The 19952-nt window shown below is 42.7% G+C and overlaps 1 protein-coding gene across 6 annotated transcripts in view; it reads left to right on the top strand.

Annotated features, from left to right (window-relative positions):
• The window catches only part of SLC4A5 (solute carrier family 4 member 5), a 106682-nt gene that overhangs the window by 2332 nt on the left and 84398 nt on the right, over window positions 1-19952 (top strand). The window contains exon 2 of one of the 6 annotated variants that reach the window (XM_045079037.1): window positions 3919-3986. The exons of 4 other annotated variants lie outside the window; for them this stretch is intronic. The gene's annotated coding sequence lies outside the window, so the exon portion shown is untranslated. Of the gene's footprint in view, window positions 1-3918; window positions 3987-16130; window positions 16152-19952 lie in introns of those variants that run through there. One more of the 6 variants, XM_045079038.1, reaches the window with a different exon arrangement.

Genomic DNA, 19952 nt, shown 5'->3' with positions numbered 1-19952 from the left:
CATGACCTGAGCCAAAACTAAGAGTCAGATGCTTAACCAACCAAACCACTTAGCCCCTTTATAAAGTGTATTTCATGAACTCAGTGATCTAGCTAAGGAGTTTTCTGAGATGAGTTTCCAAAGTACTGCCTTGTTGCTTCTAGCTGTCTAGCCAATTTTTACCATGGTGCACTAGTCATGTTGCCAGCGGCCCTGTCCCCATGCACTGAATCATATAGCCCTGTGACTTACTGTGTACATGCAAGGCTCTTTGCTGGGCTGTGGTGGCAATATGCAGATCAACATCCCCTGGGCCCTGCCCTCAGAAAGCTTACAGTCTAGCGGGAGGTGTAAGATACATGCATGTTGAGTAACAGTTGAAGGTAATATAAGTGTTCCATTAAACAGCATGACTCATGGGGAAAAATCAGAAAGCAGCCTGAGTTTTACCTCTGATTGCTCTTTTAGATTTATTTGGTGTGGTTGAATCTTGCTTTGCCCCTGGATAAAATTTAGACAAGTCATATGATTGTTCTGGTCTCCCTCGGTCTCAGGCTCATTTCAGAAATTATAATGTCGATCCCATTGATAATCCAAACCTCAGTCTCAATTTAAAATTGGGGCCTCTTCCCATCCCAATCTGGTGTTGCGGAAGAAGAGAGGCCCGTGCTGGTGGCGGTATGGATGGAAAGTGCTGGTTTCTACTCCTCCTCACTTATTCAGCTCCCAGGGTTCTGCAAAGGCTTCAGGGTGGTTGCCTGGGGAGGGAGAAGAGGTGGGAGGCATAGGAAAATTCTCTCTACAAGTGTCTGATCTCCAGCCTGACCGGGGTCCTCAGTGGGGATATGGAAATTCTTTTACACATCCCTGGTCTGACCCCTTGAAGGTCAACATTTCCACTACCCTCAAAATCCACCCCAAAGGCACACACTCCCCACCCTCACCACTTCTCATGGAGAAAGTCTATGTGGTCAGGTGGGAATTTCCTCTGCGTCTGCCCCTACCTACCATCTCTTCCCTTCCTTTTCTTCCCTCTCTTAGATGAAATTGCTTGCCCTCCTTCCTTGGTCCTGGTTCAGCCTTTCACGTCCGCTCTGTATCAGGAATCCCCCAGAAGCCAGTCAGCACAGTAGGTTCGCCTGGCATGGAGAACACCAGGGTTCAGAGACTAAGGGTCCTTTTTTTAGGGCTTATTCCTTGTTGTGTCTCATACATTATAGCTCCTTGTAATCAGACTCTACCTCTAACATAACTCCAGTCAAAGCAAAAAAAAAAAAAAAAAAAAAACCCAAAAAGCAAAACAACAACAACAAAACAACCCACTATTTTAAAGAAGTGTTTAAAATTATATATTATCTTATTTAATATTAAATCAAAATTATTTACTTTTTTGTGGTAAAATATACATAACAAAATTTACCATTTTAACTATTTTTGAGGATACAAATTTAATAGCATTAAGTGCATTCACATTACTGTACAACCATTACCACCATCTATATCCAGAACTTTTTCATCTTCCCCAACTGAAACTCTGTACCTATTAAACAGTGCCTCCCCATCGCTCCCTTCCCCAGCCTCAGATCCACTATTATGCCTCTGTCTCTATGAATTTGGCTATTCTAGGTACTTTGTATAAGTGGAATCATACAGCATTTGTCTTTTTTTTTTTTTTTTTAGATTTTATTTATTTATTTGACAGAGATCACAAGTAGGCAGAGAGGCAGGCAGAGAGAGAGAGGAGGAAGCAGGCTCCCTGCTGAGCAGAGAGCCCAATGCGGGACTCGATCCCAGGACCCTGAGATCATGACCTGAGCCGAAGGCAGCGGCTTAACCCACTGAGCCACCCAGGCGCCCCATACAGCATTTGTCTTTTTGGGTCAGGCTTATTTCACTTAGCACAATGTCCTCAAGGTTCATGCATGTTGTAGCTTGTGTTAGAATTTCCTTCCTTTCATTTAGAAACATTTTTTAAGACTTTATTTTTATGTGATCTCTCCACTCAGTGTGGGGCTCAAGCTTACAACCCCAAGCTAAAGAGGCATGTGCTCTACCAGCTGAGCCAGCCAGGCACCCCTCTTCCCATCTAAAGGCTGAGTAATATTGAATTGAAAGGATATGCCACATTCTGTTTGACCTTTCATCTATAGATAAACATTTAGATTGTTTCCACCTTTTGCCTATTGTGAGTAACGAACATTGGTGTACAGTATGAGTAACTTTTGGAACCCCTGCTTTTTAACCCTTTCGGATATATATATCCAGAAGTAGAATTTGTTTTTTTAATAGCAAGTGCATCCCTATGTGGATAATATAAAAGGTACAAGAGGTTATACCAGTGGCCTATGAGCACCTGCCTCCTGGTTCTGCTCCCAGGAATCTTCAGTGAAACTGGGTTCTTGTGACTTCTTCCCTGGAGAGACTATGCCCTCATAGGTGTACCTGCTACTCCCCGCACCAACAAATGGTGGTAAACCATAAGCACTGTTCTACACTTTGCTTTTTCTCCCCAACTTAATATTTCTAAAGATCATTTCATAGCATTGTTTAAAGAGTATTCACTCTATTTAAAAGCTGTACATTGGTTTTCCAATGTACAGACAAAACTTTTTTTTAATCAGTCCCTGATAGATGGACATTCAGGTTGTTTCCGGTGCTTTGCTGCCACAAACAATGCTGTAATGATAACAGCCAAAATTTACTGGGCATTTATTATGTGTCATCTTCAAATCCTTTACAGTTCTTTTCATGTATTGTATCATTTAATTTCCATGATAATCCTCTGACATAATACTGCAGGGAGGTGCGTAACTGCCCCAAATCACACATACGTCTTTACCCACAGGTGGGAGTATATGCCCAAGATAAATTTCTAGACAAAAAGTCACTGCTACCCTAAGATATGTGCATTATAAAGTTTTATAAATATTGCCAAAGTGGCCCCATCAACCCTGCATTTGCATATGCCCAATACAGGGTCACCAGCCATTGTGTAGAAGAGGGCCCACTTCCTTCCCCTGTTACTGTTATGAAACCTTTCCATATTTGGTGATTTGAAAGTTAAAAGGTGGGGGCACCTGGGTGGCTCAGTGGGTTGGGCCTCTGCCTTTGGCTCAGGTCATGATCTCAGGGTCCTGGGATCGAGTCCTGCATCGGGCTCTGTGCTCAGCAGGGAGCCTGCTTCCTCCTCTCTCTCTGCCTGCCTCTCTGTCTACTTGTGATCTTTGTCTGTCAAATAAATAAATAAAATCTTTAAAAAAAAAAGAAAGTTAAAAAGTGGCATTTCACTGTGGCTCTAATTTGCTGCTGCTCCTGCTTTTTTTAAGATTTCATTTATTTATTTGAGTGAGAGAGAGAGACAGTATGCAGGCATGAGTCGGAGGAGGGGCAGGGGGACAAGCATACTCCCACTGAGCAGGGAGTATGACTCTCAGATTCTAGGACCCCTGAGATCAGGACGTGAGCCAAAGGCAGATGCTTAACCGCTTAACCCATTGAGCCAGCCAGGCCTCCAACCCTATTTTTTAAAAAGAGGTTGAACATCTTTTCAAATGTTTAAAGGCCACTTGTTTTCCTGATGGCATTTTAGAAACCTGACCAAATGGTTCCACAGTTTATCTAGAGATTATGGGCAAGGTAGACTCCATTCCTTAAAATTTCCATGTTGCATCTGTATTTTTCTGAATAGGTAATACAGGCACTAGATTCAAAATGTAATAGAAGTAAAAGGGTATAGAGTAGATATCCCCTCTTTCCAAGCGTCTCTTTAGCTGCCGAGACCCTAACTCCAAACACAATTTGGGTTCTATTTCTTGCCTGCTCCTATGAGCATAACGTAGGCCATGCTGATATTGAAACACTCTGAGCTGTTTCATGTGTGAAAGATTAAGTTCAAACCTCCCTCTCTAACCCCACCAGTGTCCTCTTAACTCCACACAGCACCTGATCTTCAACCTTACCCAGACTCCTCTCATGAGACAGTACCTGACTCTTCCTTTCCTGTCCAGGTAAGATTCTCAGCCCCTCCGCAGGCTTTACTTCATTGCTCCACTGACCTCCAGCCACCCCTGCCTGGAGGGTATGAAACTTTCTGTTTCATGGCATCTAGCTAAGAGTTGCTCGCCCACAGGATTGCTTGAATTTTAAAATCTTTAACAGAGTAACCACATAACTTATTGCCCAAACTGGAAAGCTTTTGAGAATGAAAGGGGGCAGTACTAACAATGAAGCCAAGACAAGTGGGCAGATGGTGACTGTCCAAGGCAAATTGAGATGCAAGTTCAACCCCAGTCTTAAGGACAATCACATTTAATTTCAGGGCAGAGATGAATGTGCTGAGTCCAGTAAATAAATACATTGCTGCCTTTGTCCACTGCCCAAGCTTCTCCTCTAAATGGAAAATTTTTTAATAGCACATTTCTCCAACGCTATTTTCTTTAAAAATCTATCCTTTGGAATCCAGTTTCAGCCTCTAAACTGAAGTGTATAAGAAGCATTCGTTTATTTTCTAACAATCTCCATCTGTATTTTGAGCCCCCATTTTAAAAAGGTGCTGTCTTTTTAAATCCCTGTCCATTCCAGTTTCCATTTGGGGGGTCAGAGTGGGGTGGGGTGCTAGACTATTAGGGACTTACAAAGGCCCCTACCCTTGACATCATCTATCCTTGTCTCATCTGTTCTTGTTTGTTGGTATCTGTAGGTCCCGGTGGAGCACCAAGTCTCCCTCCATGCCTTTGTGCCACCTCGGGGGAGGGGGAGGGGACAGCCTTGATCATCATAACCATCTTCTCCTATACTTCAGTCTAGGTTTGCTCAGGAGTCTTTCTTTTCTTTCTTTCTTCTTCTTCTTCTTTTTTTTTTTTTTTTTTAAGATTTCATTCATTTATTTGACAGACAGAGATCACAAGCAGGCAGAGAGAGAGGAGAAAGCAGGCTTTCCGAGGAGCAGAGAGCCGGGTGTGGGGCTCGATCCTAGGACTCTGGGATCATGACCTGAGCTGAAGGCAGAGGCTTTAACCCACTGAGCCACCCAGGCACCCCCAGGAGTCTTTTCAATTGCGCTGAGGGAAGAGGCTCCTTTTATCTCTTTTTTCTGCTTTCATGTGCCTTCCCTGAGGCAAAGCATGGAATGGTCTGGCTGTTTAAATGGGAGGCAGGAAAGAAGTAAAGAAAATACCAGGCTGTTATTCACTCATTCATTCATTCATTCATTCATTCATCAGTACAGACACTGGCTAATCATTCAGAATATTATTTTGCAAGGCGTATATGAAGGCCTCATATAAGATGTGCTTTGTTTTAACTATTATGATATAATTTTCTGTATCTTTTAGGAAAGCCTCCCTAACCCCATCCCCCAGGCTAGTTCAGACATTTACCAGCTGTGGGTGAACTTGGGCAAGTTATTTTATCCTCTCACAGCTTTAATTTCCTTATCTATAAATGCAGATAATAGTGGTTCATATTAATTAAGTGCTTGGCACTTACCAGGCACTATTCCAAATCATCTCATTTAATCCTAAGCAGAAACTCATGAGACACATACTATTATTCCCATTTCACAGATAAGGAAACCAAGTCTCAGGGTTTTAAGTATCCTGCCCAGAGTCATGTGACCTCCTGCTCTTAACCACTGCTTTTATAAAGCTCTTTGCCCAGATCCTAACACATAGTAAAAGCTCTGTAAATTCTAAGCTAATACCTTAACCATGACTATTTGTCATATTTAAAATGTATATATATTTATAAATATTTAACATATATCTTTATTCAATTTTCCCATTCAGGAATATGTTACCTTATTTTATGCTTCTTAGCAAAATTTTTTCTTACATTCTCATATAAAATATGCATTTCTAGGCAAGTTTGATTTGAGGCAAGTTTATTTCTAGATGTTTTAGGAATTTTGTCACTATTGAAAATGAAATCTTTCTCCCTATTATATCTTTTCATCAGACAGTGTATATTGTCTCCAGATTCTTGTTAATGAATCAGTCACCATCCAGAAGCCCCCAGAGGAGTGGCTTTCCCTCTCATTTTAGGCTGACAGCTTGAAAATCACTTGACCCACATGGTGAAACACAGTCCAATAGGGAATGAGGGACAGGGTGAGGAATGGCTTTCCAGGGTGGCTTAGGTTGATTGACGGATCACTGTCCCCAGGCTCAGGAAGTACAGCCTGGGGGAAGGGAGAAGGGTTTGCTCCAAGACCCTCCTGGAGCCCAAGGGATGGATTCCCAAGCGCCCACAGTTCCTCTGTGGCCTCAGTGATTTGTAATTGAACTTGTCAAATGATGACTCCAGTGGCAGCTCTGTCAAGGGCCAAGCTTGCCACATTGGGAGTGGGGCTTGCTTAAAAAAAGGAACGGCTCATTTTTAAGGATGGAGTCCTTAATATTTTCTTTTGCCAACCTCCACCCAGGGCCTTGAGAGGGCAGCAGAGAGCAGATGCAGAGGAGAGAAAAGGTCCTGTTCCAGGCCTGCAGAGGGATTTGGTCTCCTGGCCTCCACAGAACAGGCATGGTGTGAACTTCCTGGGAGTATGCTAATGATAATATTACTAGCTGCTACTTATTATTTTGTGTGCCAGACATTGACCTAAGATTTTATATACATGGATTCAGTCAGTTCTCGTAATAACCACTGAGGTAGGTATGATTTCCATTTTTCAGCTGAGGAAATTGAAGAAAAAAATAGATAGGTGACTTGCTCAACATCCCAAAGTTTGTGGAGTGAGGATTCGAACCAACCGTTCATAAGCCTCTATTATAGGTGTCAGGGATACCTCAGTGAACAAGACTAAGTCTCTGCCAGATCAGAGGAAGAGAAAGTAATGAATGAACAAACAAATACATAATGTGGTTTTGGATAGAAATGCCATATAGTCCAATAAGGCAGAGTTAAAGACTAGAGAGGGGCATTTTGGATAGGCTGGTCAGGGAGGACTTTCTTAGGTATTTGGCATCAGAAAGCTGGGTACATGAGAGACCTGAAGGTGGGGGAGGCAGTAAGTGCGAAGGTGCCGAGGTGGGAATGAGCTTGGGATGTTGGAAGAACAGCAGGACGTGCAGTGTGGTTTGTGCAGAGTGAGCTGAAGTCTGTGCTATTGCAGGACACAGGCCACAGCAGTGCCTGGGGGGTAGATGGAGCTGGCAGAAGAAGAGAACCCACCCACCACATAACCCGAGCCTGGCCTCCTCAGGGTTCTCAGCTTCCCTTTAAGATATCTCTCAGCTTTTCTTGCCTTCTCATTCAGTCTTGACATGCCACAGTATGTTCCCTCCTCAACCCTGGATACAGTTCAAAAGCAGCTAAAGTGGAAAAGAATCTGGGGCAGCCAGTCTTGTACCACTCGCCAAAGCTTGGCACAAACAATCTGAGAGACAAAAATCACGCATACTGGCATGAGGCTTGCCAGCTTGTGGAAAACCTGTTGTGGGCAAAAGTTCTAGGGAATCCTGCTGGGCACCCAAATAATCCTTATTCCCAGCAACGCAGGGGTAGGAAGTTCATTTTTCTTTCATGGGACTTCACTCCCAATGTCAGACCTGCCTAAGACCTGCCATCTTTTAAACCCCGGGGGTGGGGGGGTCAGGTGGCACTGCATCAGACGATGAAAGGGAACCTGTCCCTGTGGAGTAACCATCTCTGTGTGCCAGGTCTCCAAAGGAAACAGAGGCCCAGAGGTCCAAAGCTGCAAATTACTAAGAATCTTTGCTCTTCCTTCCTCCTTGTAGCATCCTGGTGATTGAGGTGGGCCCATATGGAGTACTCTTTTGGCCTGGATTTTGGTTTCTAGAACCAGAGGGGTCTGAGCAGTCGAATCCAGGATTCTTGACCTTGGCACTTTTAATAGTCTGTGGGGCTTCTTGTACATTGTAGGATGTTAGCAGCATCTCTGGCCTCTACCCACTAGAGGCCAGTAGGACTCTCATCCCAGTGTTAAGAACCAGAAATATGTCCAGTCATTGCCAAACCTCCCCTTGGGGAGGAAATACTTCTGACTAAGAACCCTTTGGGTCCAGTCTTCTCCCTTGCTCCTAAGTCAATGCATGAGTCTCAGCCATTACCACTCTGGTGGTGAGGAAGGACTGAAAGCCCTCAAGTATTTGTCCCCATGCTTAATGCCGGCTGGGCAAACCAGTCCCCTTAGCAGTAAGCTAAGTGAGCTTAGTGAGGGAGGCCATAGGTAAGGGAGAGGAGAGAAATGGGACGGCCAGATATTCCTTCAACATTTTTTACTCACAAAACTCAACCATGGGGAAGGCCAGAAGTAGAGCTGGCCATAGGTACCACCACTGGGTACATGAGAGACCTGAAGGTGGGGTCTGTCTCTCTCCATTCTGTCTGTCACTCCAATCTGTCTCTTAGTCTCTCTCTCTCTCTCTCACACACACACACACACACACACACACACACACACACACTTCCACCACTCTTGGTCTTGGCTCTTTTCTCTCCCCCTGAATACAGGCTTTCTCCAGAGACAAAAGAGAGCTCAGTACAGGAGGAGAAGGGTAGCAGTGGGGCTGATTTAGACCAAAAGATTGGCAGGGCAGGAACAAGACATTGTGTGTATCAATGAAGGGAGAGTGAAGTAACTCTTCATGGGGTCTAGACCAGAATAGGGGTAAATGAAGCCAGGTAGGGCTGGTGGAGGGGGGAAGAGGAAAATGTCTGGAGAGTAGAGGTCTTCATCGGGTTGAAGAGCAGGAAAGAAGAGAGGCAGAAATCAGGAAGTTGTCCACTAAAAGTCTCAACCTTCTGCCCAGCTTCACAAATACTTGTTCTACTCCAGAGACATAGACTTGTAGAATCACAGGATGTTAAAGCTTGAAGGAAATTTAGAGACTGTTTCGTCCAACCAACTCTATGCACGCTCTTTCATTAATTCATCAGCACTGGGATTTGAGGAAGGTACTTGCTTACAATCTTTCCCTCTATGCTTGGAATCAAATGAGAAATAATAAGACACAGAAGTCCCATAGGTAGAAGTCAAAATAACTTTGTAACAGGTAAAGCTGATTGGAGAATCAGAATGTATGCCCACAATCAGGCTTCCTAATTTTTTCCACCAAATTAAGCTTGTTTACCCAACACTGGAGGACTCCCTACCTGCAGGGTGAGAAACTGCCCCAAAAGTTTGCTGTGAAGAGAGGAGAGGAGCCCAACTTGGATTTTCTCTGAAGCAGGCAGTTCTCAGACGGATCTGAGCCATGGCACATGCCCACTGTATTCTCCCAAATGTTTCGATTGCCTGAGTCACTCTTCCTCCACTGGGTGAAATTGAGTGAGGGGGTAGAGAGGTAAGTGAGTACTCCTTTTGAGACTTTAGAAAGATAGAAGCTACTATGTTATAGGGAATGGTAAAGGGTTTAGAGGGAGAGGGATGAGTTTCCCCTAACAAGACCATTTAAGTGCCAACTCTACTTCAAGGAAACTAGAATCCAGAGAGGAGAAGTAACTACCTTAAGACTGTACAGCTCTGGGGATAGAATGAGGTTCTTCAGAGTTCTAACGCCATGGCTTTCCCATTTCATACTTGTCATCCCAGGGGGTCAGCTTCATCTAGGGTCATCAGCCTGAGTCAGTACCAAGAATCTCCTACTCTCATTCAGGGCGCCTTTTTGCCCCTCCCCCATCACCACCTCCATCTGCCCCTCATCACCTCCATCCTCACCTCCACCACCTCCACTGATGCCTCTACGATGTCCCTCTATGCCCAGCTACTGGAACACCACTGCTACTGTTCCCCCTACCACTTCTCCCTTGACCATTTCCACCGTCATTACTACTATCCCCCTTTTGGTTAGCAGGCAGCCAGCACAGACCATTTGGGTACAGAAGTAGATGTGAACTAGAAGGCTGCTCAGATGGCTCTGGTCTTGAGAAGTCTTCAGGGTCTTTGAGGTCAAATATCTCTCCAGCTCCTGGTGTCCCCTAATCCCTCCAGAAAGATCATCTCAGAGTGTTTTAAGGAGACTGTGATAGAGATATAGAAACATAAGTGCACATCTTTATATAAATGCCTTTTTTTTTTTAACAGATTCATTTATTTACTTTAGAGAAAGAGTACGCATGAGTGAGGGGGGGTAAGGCACAGGGGGAGAGAGAGGGACAAGCAGACTCCATGCTGAGCACAGAGCCCCACTTGGGGCTCAATCCCAGGACCCTGAGATCACACCCTAAGCTGAAAGCAGGAGTTGGATGCTGGGCTGAGCTACCCAGGAGCCCCCATATAAACTCTTTGACTACAAGTACAATTTCTAAGCCATGGCCTAATCTGACAGCTGCAGATTTAGGCACCTGCAATGTGATAAGATTCATTATTGGCATCTCAGCAGTTCTCAAAGCTCTAATGATCTAAGGGTTAAAGTTATTCAAGTGAGCTGTAATTTGGGGTGCCAGCCAGCTGGGGTCCCCCAGTACACCATACCAAACCCAGGCCTCTGCAAGCTCCTGGAAGTGCTGCCACCGATCTGTAAAATGGGTGACCTTGGGGTGGGGGGTGGTGCTTGATCATCCCTAAGGTCTCTTCCCTCTTTAACACCCCTTCAAGACAGAATCCAAAAAGGACTTAGGATAGAAATCATGTAGGGAGATAAACAAGCATCTAAAAACCAAGGCTAAGTTAAAATCCAAGAAGAAATTTAGAGCAAAGTTGTCTGCCTACAATTATGGCCGGCTCTGTTCAGACCCTGCTCTACCCTGGTCTGTCAGGCGAGCAGGCATTGGTCCCTTGCCCTGCAGGAGTGTCCCTTCCCCCACCCTGGTCACATGGCTGGCCGCCACTGAGCCCCACAAGTCAATCTCCAGTGCCCCAAATACAGTTCAGTCTGGAAATCACAGCTAACAGCACCAGAGCAGGTGACACCAGCCCTCTTGAGATTTGGATCCTGTTTCCAGGGCTAAGAGTGTGAAGGTAAGTTTGCAGCTTGGAGTTTCAGAGATAGTAGACAAAACTATACAGATAAAGAAAAATGTGCTTGACAATGTGAACGGAGTATTTGAGAGTGAGCTTCACACACACATGGAGAAGGAGAATACCATGAAAGTTGAATAAACCCTCCAAACGAGCATTGGATATTTGCCGTTTCTTTAAAAAAAAAAAATTATCCTATGTCAGTGACCCTGTTGTCTTGAGTTCACTGGTTTGGGGCATAGACCCTCACACCAGATTTACTGAAATGATATGAAATGCACTCTTTCTGACACCGTGGCATGTTAGTTCATTTTTCTTATCATCGGTTGGAACTGAGAATCTTTTTCCTCTAGGCAATGCACATTTCTGTTGCCTTTGTGAAATTTACAAGACTGGCTGAAAATTTTATGGGAAGTAAGCAATAGCACTGAGATTTGCTTCTTCCCCCAGAAAACTATGGGAAAATAGATTACATCTGTTGATATAACATCTCAGGATAGAAACTAAATAATGGCTAGCCTCCTTTCATTACAAATTTCTGTTGTTAGATTTGGATACTGCACCTGTTTTTGCTACTGGTGGTTTGCTAGGGGATTATTTTGTTTGCTTGTTTTCTCTTCCTTTTCTGGGGCATGCATGGGTGAGGTCTGCAGGGCCCAGAGGCAATGAATAAACTATCACTGGGAAGGTGGCCTTTCTCTAATTTCTAAGCTTCGTCTTTAAAGCCTCATGACCCCACATCATTTTTGTCAATTCAGCTCATAAAATGATCCGAGGTGAGCTCTCCAGGAGGTCCTTTTTTGAAATGCTTTGAGCTGTCTACGGAGTTCACTGGATACTACATTAGGCTGGTCCTGTTTTTAAGTATAATGTCAAATGGCTTAAAAGATGGGATGGGAGGGAAAGCTCCTAAAAGGCTGACTGATGCTTGTGGCGCAACCTTTTTTCTACTTAATTTTCCCCCCAGACATATGGGTGTCTAATCTTAAGGATTTATTGCCATATTTTGCCCTTCTTCCCTAATAATCTATTTTGTTCTGTTTGTTTCCAGTGTCTAGAGCAAATATCTGGAACAAAGTGGATTCGTTGGACTGAACTGATGTGCCTCTATGGCCAGGGGCTTGGGGAGGGAGCAGTGTTAAATGGCCCATGATTCAATCACCAGGGTTTTGATAGTCAAAATGCTTGTATGCCCGTCAGGTTGGCTGTCACCACCTCCTTGCTGCAGCAGACATGAAAGCTGCTTGGGCAGGGACCCTGTGTTTCTGTGCCCTGGTGTGGCACTCTAGTGCTTAGCCTCACGATGTTAGGGCATTGATTCTGTCAGTAGGGTTTGCACTCTCAGGGATCCACAGTGGGAGTCAGGCTGGTGGCAGGGGCAATAAAGTGGAATGGGTCGCTGGTGATTCAGAACAGAAAAGAATTTGGTCTGATCCCTCACTGTAAAGCCATACTCACCCCCAGGGTCTAAAGATGGATGGGAGAATAATGAGGAGTGAGTGCAGCAGTGGAAGGGCTGGTGTAGGAAAAACTGCTCTTACAAGTTCGTTGCTTTGCTATATGCCAAAGGCTGGTTTGTTGCTAATAAATTTCTCTGGCAATATACTGTAGTGGACGGTTGTATTGGTTAATATTCTTGGGAATCACCTGAAGCTAGCCGAAGAGAAAAGATGAGTTTATTATAATGCCATAGGGAGGTCTTGGAGATGGGAATTCAGCTAGACCTCAGGAAGGGCCTAGAACTCAGAAGTCTATGGCTTCTTCCAGACCTCACTGTCTCTTATGTCTTCACGTCTGTCTTTCCTCTTCCAACCCCCTACCTCCCTTCGTTTTCTCCCTTTCTCTTTCTCTGCCTGTGTTTCTTCCTGGGGTTGGAGAATCAGAGAGAATCCCATTTCAATCTTAGCTCTGCCTGTGACACAGGGTAACTTTCTTAATTCTTTGAATCTCCATTTCTTTATCTGTAAAATGGGGGTGAAAATTATGCACCTCACTGAATTTTAATCAGGAGTAAATGAGAGTATGAAAGCAAGTTATCTGATATTCAATTAATATACATTATACAAAATGGTAGAGATGGAAATTCTGTTTCAAGACGTAGGTCACTTTTGAAAATTTTTGCAATGAGCCGTGTAGCTGCTGATTAGAATAGTTCATCCAAACACTTTGCAAATGGTTAGCACTCTGCTTGAGTTGTTTCAAATGAATGATTTCCATTGAAGATGTTCTGGGGCAGCCTGGGTTCTTCTCATACTTCTGCATCCTCCTTGAAGGGACCTTCTCTCAAGTTGTGAAGAGGTAGGACCTGCAGAGGAGGTGAGGAAGGAATGGTCTGAGCTAGTGCAGAACTGGGAGGTATGCATCTACCCAAATATGAACTACATTAAATCTCCGTGCTTCTATAGTTCCATGAGGATCTCATCTGTTTGTCATTTTTGCATTTACTTTTGTTCGATTTCCAATCTGAAAATCCATAGTACTTCAGATATGAAAGAATACGTTTTTAAAACATGCTGGAAAATCCCATTTCATTTCTATTAGTCAGGTCAGTTCAGAATTAACTGACTCAGGGAGTTACAGTGTTACTAGTTCTCTGCTTTTTTACTTTTCTTGGATATTTCCCTCCCTGTGTCAAGCAACATTGTAGCACCCAAGCTTACTGGCTTCCCGTGGAACCAATCTCTGTGATGGGGGAATGGGGGAGTGTTTGATTGGCTAGGCTGGACCACATGGCCTTTCCTGTTGTGGTTGGGGAGATATGGGGTGAGCCCCATCTAAAAGATTTGGAGGTGGTTCCATATGGGAAAAGACGTTACTCTGCTTGTCTCTACTCAAGCTTGAGGAGGGAGGGTTGAGGAAGATACCGACTCCCAGAAAATCACCAATCAATTGGAGCTACCAGTGCGTCATCGCTAAGCTTACCAGTTCACAGTGCCCAGTTTGAAAGCAAAGACGTGATCTTGTTATGCATGTGAAGCTCGTGTAAACTAAGTTCCATGCATGGTGATTCAGTTTAATAGAAAATATAAATAGGAGTTATTTCCTTAAAGCAGCCATTCTCAATGTGTGGTCCCTGGATCAGCATCTTCAGCATCAAGTGGAAACTTGTAGAGAACACAAACTTTCAGCCTACAGCTCAGATCCACAGAATCAGTAACTCTTGAGTGGAGCTCAGAAATCCAGGTTTTAATGCGCCCTCCAGAAGACTCTGACACATGCATACCTTTGAGTACTCTTGCAAACCACTTCTTGAAGGTACTTTGTTTTGTAGTTCTCCTGAATATTTAAACATGATACACTTTGAACAAATGGATTTAATTCTGGATTATCAGGGGGATAAAATTATCCATTAAGTGGGAGTATATGTGTCATATTAAATTATTTGCCTTAAAATGTGTTTTTAAAAATGTAACCATAATTAAAAATAAAGTAATACATGTAAGAGCTTATAACAAAAAAACAACAAAACTCCATTCTAGCTTTCTAAATACTCCACTGTTCCATCCTCCAAAGATGGTCCTCCAAAGGACCACCTGGAATTCTTTCAGCTTTTTCTGTTGGCTACCTACAACCCTCTAATAATATATACAGATTATTTCTATATATATGTATCTCCTGCTATTTATCAGAGTTGGATATTAGCCACCTACAGGTAAATAATTATCTTATACCACACCCATCTCTTCTCCCTTCTCCCAATGTAGATATATATTGTTTTTTGTTAATTCAAAAATCAATGTTTATACTCTTATGACTGTGTACCATAACCACATTTTATTTCTTGGAATACTAATTTTTTTTCCTGGTATTTCTAGTTGCCTTCCTTTGCATTTTCTATCTTTGTCTCTGTCTTAAATTGTTCCAAATTCTCAAGAAGTGTATCAGATCTCCGGCATTTCATCTTTTCCTTGGGTGGCTCCTTCTGAAATGTCATTTTTAACTCTTCTGAGGAGAGACTAGGGCTGTGGCACAGCAGCCATCTAGGGACCTCCCTTCATTTTTCTTCAGCTTGGAGCCCTCTCTTGGATCCCATTGTCTTCCCCTTCTTGATTCATTGTGGTAACATACTTAAGTAACTTCATAAGAAGTTACAAGAGAGAAGTAAAATGATTTCTTGCATATGTGAAGATGTTTTCTACCCTCTCTTGCCTAGTAGTTTGCCTGAGTAGAGAATGCTAGGTTAGAAATCATTGTCCCTTAGAATTTAGGATGCATTGCTCTGTTGTCTTCTGTTATCCAAGTTGCTGATGAGAAATCAGATAGTCTTTTATTCATTTGTAGGTGAGCTGTTTCTGTTTATTTCATTCTATAAGTTTTAAGGATTTCCTTTTTTCTTGACATTTATTTAGTGTTCTAAAATTTCACAATGACATATCAAAGTGTGAGGATTTTTCCCAGCAATCATTCTTTGTGCAGGGTACTCACTTGGCCATTTTGAGACTGTTATATCATAGTGGTGGGGAGTTCTCTTATTTCTTTAAAAAAAACTCATTAAAAAATTTTTAATAATAAAATACTTCAAACTTGTATATTGCTGTCATGAATTAACAGATGTTAACATTTTATTATTTTTGCTTCATTTCCATCTATATCTATCCAAAATATCAAAGATACAGCTAACACATCAAGATTAAACCTTATCTTTCCTCAGAAGTAACCTGGAGTTAGTGTGTCTCATTCCTCTGGGCAATTTTCTGCTATTGCCTATAATGTAGCAATAAACCATAAAATTAAAGACAATGTTTTGATGTTTTATATAAATAATGCCACTTTGTTTCTGTATCTTTATAACTTTATGCTTTTTTTACTTCTTTTTAAAAAGATTTTATGTATTTATTTGACAGAGAGACAGCGAGAGAGGGAACACAAGCCGGGGGTGGGAGGAGGAGAAGCAGGCCCTCCCGCTGAGAGGGAAGCCTGACTCGGGGTGTGATCCCAGGACCCTGGGATCCTGACCTGAGCCAAAGGCAGATGCTTAACTGACTAAGCTACCCAGGCGCCCCTGTTTTTTTTTCTATTTCTTATGTTTTTGAGATTTATACATGTTAACATGCAGAAATCTAGTTCATTCATTTCAGCTCCCCATAGTATTCATTATGTATCAGTTAGGAAGGCCTTTATTTTTATATAATCTTTATTTTATTTATAGGTCTTTATTTCTTCTTCTTCTTCTTATTTTTAAGTAGGCTTCACACCCTGTATGGAGCCTAACACAGGGCCTGAATTCAGAACCCCAAGATCAAGATCTGAGGTGAGATCAAGAGTTGGATGTTTAATTGACTGAGCCGCCCAGGCATCCCTGGAAAGGTCTTTAGCTAAAAGCAACATAAAACTTGGCTAGCAATTTAAATATACAAAGTAGATTTCTTTTCATGTAATAGGAAGCCCAGAGATAAGCAGTCTGGAGCTCAGTGACATTATCAGGAACCAAGATTTTTTCTAGGCTTCTGCTTTGTCCTCAGCCTGAGCCTTAGCTCTTCATACTTGTCACCTTATTGTTGAAAGAGGACTGCTTCATGTAGAAGTCTCACGTCCAAGGTCTGTGCAGGAAAGTAGGGAGGGTAATTGGCCAAACGTGCATTCCAGAAGGGCCTGTCACTTTTTATTAGGGAAATTAAAGCTTTCCTGGAAGTCCTACTGAATGGACTTCCACTTAAATCTCACTGGTTTGATGAGGTACATGACTACTTCTAAGATCAGTTACTGGTCAAAGGCCATATGATTACCATGGATAATTTAGACAGATCTAATTCATGCCTGGAGTTGGGGAAGGTGTCTACAGCATGAAGGGCCATGTGTCTCTACTTGAACAGAACAGGCTAGACAAGGAGGGAATTGGTGTTGGGAAGTGTAGCAAACACTGTTACATGACCACTCAGTGCCCATTCCCCATGTTTTCCTTACAACAGAACCCAATCTTTTTTTTTTTCAAATGTGTTATTTTTTTGGAGGGAGGCAGTTTAGTACTTTATTTATTTGCACGCATCCCTGCACGTGTGCGTACAAGATAGAGAGAGTGCGCAAGTGGGGTAGGGGAAGAGGGAGAGGGAGAAGCCCTCACATGGGGCTCGGTCCCTGAGATTGTGACCTGAGATGAAGGCAGATGCTTAACTGACTGAACCACCCAGGCACCCTCAGAACCCAATCTTATTTGCCCAGTAAATACAGTCGTAGAGTCTTTTGTCCTATGACACAGGTGTGGTTTTGAGTAACAGAAAAGTTAACTATAGTATTTAAACAAATAGTGTTTTAACTGTTCTCCTTAACAAGAAACCCAAGTGTGGGCTGTCCAGTGCTGTAGAGTGACTCAGTGAAGACATTAAAGATCCAGGATTCTTCCTCCCCTTGTATTCACAGTTAGCATGTAGCCTCCATTTCCATGATGACAAGAGGGCTGCTGCACTTCCAGGCATCGAGTCTATGCTCATCTCGACAGAGGTGAGATAGTTAGCCAGTTTTGGTATAAGTATATTCCAAATATTGCATGGGACTTATACTAAAAACCATTAATTGTATATATAAAACTCAGATTTAACTGGGAAAACTCTATTTTTATTTGCTAAATCTGGCAACTTTATCCAGGAAGGCAGAGGAAGGAAAAATGGAGATGCTTTCTTCTGCAGAGGCTTCATCCAGGAAGGGAATCTTCTCCTAGGTTCTTTCTCTTTAGAGATTGCTCTATCTCTTTAGAGATACCTCTTCAGAGATTGCTGAGGGGCATTTGGAGGAAGTGATTATTTTTAGTCAGCCACATTGCTGTCCTGAATAAAATCAGAGCAGAAAGGGGGATGGACATCTAGCAGTTTCCTCTACAGGTGTCTTACAACCCCCGTCTCCCTGACAAATCCTCATCTCTCCAAATAGTTACATCCAATGTAGAAATTCAAAGTATTTGATTTCCCATATGGCACTGACACTGAGCAGTGGGAATGAATACCTGAACACCAGCCACAAACAGCAACATATGCATAATAATACACAGTGGTGGGATACCAAGCCTGCTTATATCCCAGTTTTGGGTTATATATTCATTTTTATTTATTATGACTACATAAATGTCACTGCATATGTTGCTCACATTTGAGTTACATAGTGTTCAATGGTCACTTTTCCTTTCCATGACTCTTTATTCTTGGAAGAATCTTAGTATCCTCTCAAAACAGTGAAACACATCCAGATAATTGATCAGTTTCAGGTTTTTCTCTGAGAACCCGTGCAGAGCCTGATCTAAGATGAAACCACTGCTCTCTGGATTGCTATACAGCTTCTTTCCAGGGCCTCCTGTGCTTGTCTTTTGTGGTGAATCCCATTTTCTAGATGCTCTATTCCTTCCTGAGATGCTCTCCCATCTTGCTGGAGTTCTTCCTTCAACCACTTCCTGAAAAAAGTGCATAAGCAGTAAAATTTTAAGACTTGTCTAAAAATACTTTTTCTACCCTCACATTTGATATTTTAGTTAGGACTAGAAATCAAGGTTGGAAATAATTTTTTCTCACTTTTGGAGGCATAACTCCACTGTCTTACAGCTTCCATTGTGTCTGGATGCCAGTTCTCACATCTGATTCTTTGTAGGTGACTTATTTCCTTCTTCTGGAAGGGTTTGTTTGTTTGTTTTTTTTAAATAAAGTTTATTTATTTATTTGACAGATCACAAGTAGGCAGAGAGTCAGGCAGAGAGAGGGGAGGAAGCAGGCTCCCTGCTGAGCAGAGAGCCTGATGTGGGGCTCTATCCCAGAACCCTGGGATCATGACCTGAGCTGAAGGCAGAGGGTTAACCCACTGAGCCACCCAGGCTTCCCTTCTGGAAGGTTTTTAAGGTCTTCTCTTTATATGTAATATTCTAACACTTTGTAATGTCACTTGGAGTGGCTTTTGTTTTAAATTCATTTTCCTGGGCTCTCAGTAAGTTCTTTCCACCAGGAAATTCAAATCCATCAGTTTTGGGAAATATTCTTAAGTCCTTGATAATTTCCCCTCCATTATTTTTTTCTGGCTTCTCTTTGGGGACTTCTATTGCTTTGATGTTAAACCACTGGATTGGTCCTCTGAGTTCCTTGCCTTTTCCCGACTGTTTAAAAAATTACTCTTATCTGTGTTCTATTTTCTCACATGTTTTTTCCAACTTCATATTCTAATTCTTTTACTGAAATTTTTCTTCTAACATATCTTTAATTTTCAAGAGTTCTTTCTTTTTTTTTTTTTTTTTTTAAGATTTTATTTATTTATTTGACAGAGAGAGACACAGTGAGAGAAGGAATACAAGCAGGGGGAATGGGAGAGGGAGAAGCAGGCTTCCCCCCTGCCGAGCAGGGAGCCTGATATGGGGCTCGATCCCTGGACGCTGGGATCATGTTCTGAGCTGAAGGCAGAGGCTTAACCCACTGAGCCACCAAGGCGCCCCCAAGAGTTATTTCTTATTCTTTAAAAGTCCCAGGTTTGTAGATTCTACTTTTCTTTTTGTCATGAATACAAGGTCTTTTCTAGTCTACTCAGATATGGGAATTATGTGCTTTTTAAATGGTTCTTTGGCTGCCGACATTGTTCCTGTTTCCTTGGACTTCCTCTCCTCCTGCTTGTTTTGGTCTCTGTCATTCTGGCGATTCTTGGCTGGCCATGACTTTGGAGTGGAGCTGCCCAATAACAGTTTGATAGGCTGGACTTACTGAATGATAGACTCATGGTGGGCAGTTGGGTGGAGACTTGACCATTTGTTAGAGGTCCCCAAAATGTCTCTATCTGTAAATCCTTCAGTCTCCCACGTGGAGTGTGTAAACCTCATTAGTGTTCTAGGAGTCAAGTAGGCAGAGGGCTGAGTGGCTAACTGCCCTTGCTTAATTCCTCTCCCTACCCCTCAATGAAATGACTCCTTCTTGTCGTTAGTTATCCAGAGGTCTTTGGGTTTAACCCCTCCATATTCTAGAAGGAGGCGCATTCTAAGAGACTGGAGCCTAGGAAAGAGGATCTGAGGGTTAAATGGACTCCTTAGGAAGATTTTCAACAAACTCTTCTGCTTTTAGTCCGACCCTGTATTCTGGTCTTTAGATATATCTAC

This window comes from Mustela putorius, unplaced genomic scaffold, assembly GCF_011764305.1.
Source record: "Mustela putorius furo isolate JIRA1106 unplaced genomic scaffold, ASM1176430v1.1 tig00000281_pilon_pilon_pilon, whole genome shotgun sequence".
In the NCBI taxonomy this organism is placed as follows: Eukaryota; Metazoa; Chordata; class Mammalia; order Carnivora; family Mustelidae; genus Mustela; species Mustela putorius.
Note: the sequence above shows the minus strand (reverse complement) of the source record. Positions and strands in the feature narration are given on the sequence as shown.